Raw genomic sequence first — 4,861 nt, 5'->3', positions numbered from 1 at the left:
GAGGAATTTGAACATTCAAACTTTTCAAAACTTAGAAAATGGTCCAAACTGTTCTTCATAAATGTGTTGGGCCTATGATTTTGCTTGAAATAATTAACAGACGACTGAAAGATAGTGTCCCCTGTTCTTGTCCAGTAGAATTGCAAGATGGCCACTGAATTCTTTTGAGCAGTCAAGCCATCATATCTGTCCTTTACCCTTAATCTACGTGAGACCTGAAATTCCCCACCCAATTATTTGAAACATGACACTTGTGCAGTCTTATAGATATGCTAGAAATAATTGGAGGGTATCAAAAATGCTATTGTTTGTTTATCTGTAATTGGGATTCTTTGCAGTATTAGACTCAAGATTGCATCATCATTAGCATATGGAATGTAGAGAGAGCCCTCCTAGCTAAATTAGGAAGAAGATAATCTGGATTATCCAACTGGACAACTAAATTATTATATGAAAGTTAAACAAGGCAGGAACTTAAATATAGCCTCACAAAATATTTCCCACCAAATGGAATGACTGAGTGTTCCATGGATGTGGTATGAGGGAGAGATTGGGCATGAGCAGTAATCCATATATCTCAATCTTCTGCTTTTGGGCACTCCAGAAGTATCTGGGTGATCATTGGGAGTTGAAGATGGGTCCTGGAATGATCCAGAAGTCCTTACCTTCTTAAAAAGGATGTTTGCAAAGATAACCTCTTCACAAAGGAAATCATCTGAAATCAAGACATTTATTCTAAAATTAGAAGTAATATGTGTAGTTGGCTGTATCTTCACACTGATGATGTTACTTCATTTGATAACTGCCAAGCTCGGACAGCACCAAAAGCCCCACTGTATCTTCCTTCTTGGCTGCATCATGGCTGTATCTTCCTAGCATCCAAGAGGTTCTCAGCCTTCCTCATCCCCGTCTTCGCCCTAGATCAGTGATGGCGAACCTTTTACAGATCGAGTGCCCAAACTGCAACCCAAAACCCACTTATGTATCATCAGGTGCTGGGGGGCATGGCCCATGGGGTTGGTGTGGCCAATTCGGTGGGCATGACTGCGGTGGTAACAGTAGACTGGGTGGAACTAAAAAATTCAATCAATCAATTCCAAATTTGCGAGATCTTATTTTTCCCCCGCAAGAAGTTGAAATTGATTGATTGATTGAACCTTTTTTCCCCCACATGGCAGCGGAGGCCTAAAGCGAAAAGGTTTTATAAAACCCAGCTGAAGGCCTAGGACTAGGGCAACGGTGCGTGTGCTCACAGAGAGGGCTCTGCGTGCCACCTGTGGCACACGTGCCATAGGTTCACCACCACAGTCCTAGATGAATATGCAGCATTTAAAGGCCATGTCACAATCCATACCATGCAATTAATGAAGTGATCGCTCCTGGTTATCCTCTTGCCATTTTATTCAGCCTTCCGCTAAAAATTGATGTTTGGAATAAGAAAAAGGAAATGTTTTCTTTACAGATGCTAGAATAGAAGAGTAAAGAACCTGAATGTTACTACATTTTATTTTTCCAAACCAGAACTGAGCTGGAAAAAAATGAAAAGTTGACATTAACAGTGTGCAATAAAGAGTGCAAAACAAACGTACAATTAGTAAAAAGATGGGGTTTGTTATGAGGAAGCAAATGATTTCTCCTCTCACAGCCTGGGCACAGGGAATGCTAAGCTCCTCTTTTGAGCTGGAGATCCTGATGAACTCTTGGATGAGAAAAAGGAAGGAGAGGATTTTGCAGTAGTACCAGGTGGATGCTTTCCTAGTAAAACCTAGTACAAAGTAATTAGAAGAGAGAAAATAAATTAGTAAAGTAAAATAAGTTAAAGCTTAGAGTGCAATAAAGAAATAAAATAGAAGAGAGTTTACAAAAAACCCAGAAAGACATAAAATATAAAGGAGTAACTTCCAATATTCTTCAAAGCAGTTCTTAGTGCAACTATTTTTAATTTCCCTGTCTAAAAGTTACATTGTGATCCTCTTATTTCTATATTGGCTTGGGTTTTATGGCCTGCTGGTTTTAGGACTTCACTACCTTTGGTGCTGGGTGGGATTGCAGTGGCCCAGCAGGCTGGTACACAATCTGACTCACAACTTTCTTGAAGGGCAAGTGGCAGTCATGCTAAGAGGGCCTTTGCAGAGCTTTTGTGCTATGTACCAGTTGCACCAGTTCCTAGATTGGGAGGCTCTGCTCATAGGCAATCATACTATAGTCATGTCTTTAATCTATCCAATCATCAAAACCATAAACCACAAGTTCATATTATTAATTATTTGCAAAATTTCCATAAGCGGGTTCCAGTTACCAATTAAATGTAGATATTGTCTTTTCTGTAATTAAAGAAGTCAGTTTGTTCTTTTAAGCAAGTTCTGTTAATTTCATCAGTCATTCATCTGTGGCGGGCAGTATCGAATCTTTCCATCTTTGTGCATATGGTAATCTCGCCATAATATTCTTTCACATATTGAAATAATCTTCATTTTTTTAACCGTTTATCCATCGGTCCTAAAAGGAACACTCTGGCTTCAATGGAACATTTACTTTTAAAATCCTTTGTATCAATGTATTTGAATCCAAGCTTAGCTTTTTATCTGTCCACCAAGGATGATAAAATGCACCTTCGTGTTGTCCACATTTCCCACTCTACAAGCTTTCCAATAAAAAGGACGACATAATTTCTGTAAGTCGGTTTTAGTTGAGCTGATTTGAGAACCACCAAAACTAGGAGCACGGCAGACAATCTTGCCTTTATTTCCCCATTAGCTCTGCCTCTCCGTGATTCCTGAGGCACCCAGAGGTGCAAATTTAATTTAATTTAATTTAATAATTTAATTTGTATACAAATGCTAAATCAGAATGCAAAAGTTATCATTTGTTTGTGTGTGGGGGAGGAAGGTAAGAATTTGGTAGGGTTGACATATCACTTTTCCCATTCTTTCTCCAAAGAATCAAAATGATATTAAAACATTAAGTCTTCACTTATTATGAGGATGTATTGCTTCTTGATTCAAGAGCTCAAGATAGTGGACATAATCCTCTTTTCCCTCCCTCCCTTCATTAAATGTGTGAGATAAACGTATGCAAATGTGTCATGAAGCCTCCCAGAAGTATCCCATGATGCACTTCCAATGGGCCTCCTGGCTCCTCAATCTTGCATCAGCAACACAGTTGATTTGAACTCCCTCTTCACCATGCTGGGTTTACTTAAATTCTGAAGTTTCTTAGACTTAGATTGGGAGCAACAGGGAGAGCCAACAATCCTCTGAAGCTGCCTAGAGGATAATGGACTTTTCCAGACCGACAAGAGCATTCTGGGAGTTGAAGTCTACCTGCCTTAAAGTCGCCGAAGTTGAGAAACATGGCTGTAGAATAAAAAGGTAAAGGTTCCCCCGCACATGCGTGCTAGTCGTTTCCAACTCTAGGGGCCGGTGCTCATCTCCGTTTCAAAGCCGAAGAGCCAGCGCTTGTCCGAGGACGTCTCCGTGGTCATGTGGCCGGCATGACTAGACGCCAAAGGCGCACGGAACGCTGTTACCTTCCCACCGTAGTGGTCCCTATTTTTCTACTTGCATTTTTACGTGCTTTCGAACTGCTAGGTTGGCAGAAGCTGGGACGAGTAACAGGCGCTCACTCTGTTACGCGGCACTCGGGATTTGACCTGCCAAACTGCTGACCTTCTGATCAACAAGCTCAGCGTCTTAACCCACTGAGCCACCGCGTCCCTTATGGCTGTAGAATATAGATCTATAATTACTTTGCAAGCTTTAGCTGTTCAACTCATTGCCTGTAAGGGCAATCTACCGGCCAGCTTTTAAGTCCTAGCTGGTCTCCTCAGGCAGTGAGTTGGACAGCTAAAGCTTGCAAGGACCTTGTTTCTTCCATTTTGTGGATCTTTCCTGAGAAGATTCTTTATCCCTCCATTTCAAGGGGGGAAAAGCTGCAGGGAGAATTTTCTCTCCTTCTGGTTTCTGGAGTCAGGGAAGGTTCCCCAGAGGGAGAGAGGTTAGGGGGGCAGAGGGAAAGAGTTGGGGGGAGTGAGAAAGGCCAGCAGCTCCTCACGTTTATTTTGGGAGAGTCGCAGAGGATCTCAGGGCTGGAGGGTCCTCAGAGGTCATCTAATCTGACCCTTAACCAAGCAGGAGCCCCTCTGCCCTCCTGAAGGTTTCCCTCCGGGATCTACGAAATGCTTCTTCCCCTCACAACTTGTGTGCGGCTCCCTTTTTGGCAGGCAGAAGGAGGAGGAAAGGCCTGGACTGCAGACAGTTTGGGGAAATAAAATCCTCTTTTGTATCCAAGAAGCTCCGGATGAGGGAAAGGAGAATTTTGGAAAGGAGAATTGTGCTCAGTTCTCTTGGCAGCCTTGGAGGACCTTCCCTATGTCTTTCACCCCCGCCCCCATTTCTGTTACTCAGCAGACTTTGCCTGAGACTCTCAGGATCTCTCTCAGCTTCGTATTCAGAGGCGCCCAGTTGCTGTATAAGGGGCACCCCTAGCATCTCTCCACAGCTGGATCAAAGATCATGACGATAGTACAAAATGTTACAAAACTTTTTCTGGGCTGATTGGGCTGAATGTGAGCCTCTGCCCAGTTTTCGAAGTGAAGGCGTCATATTAGGGTCTCTCCTTGTTGAAGGTGCCGAGAGGATCCTGGTAAGGAAACACCTCTGAAAAGGGGACCCAGTGGGTCTCAGGTCGCCTACTTACATTTGAAATTCAGTTGAACAACAGGTCCAGGTCCATCCTTCCTTGCCCAGAATGTCTTCTACCTGCACCGTTGGCCCTTTGCCTTTTTGTGGGTGGGAGAGGAGGGGGGGCAGCAAGAAATCTCACTACTGGGTAGAGCCCTGAGATGTCCTCACCCACCCCG

Source organism: Vipera berus (genome assembly GCF_964194415.1).
Source record: "Vipera berus genome assembly, chromosome: 11".
NCBI classification, from domain to species: domain Eukaryota; kingdom Metazoa; phylum Chordata; class Lepidosauria; order Squamata; family Viperidae; genus Vipera; species Vipera berus.
The sequence above is the reverse complement of the archived record's forward strand: the minus strand, read 5'-3'. Positions refer to the sequence as shown.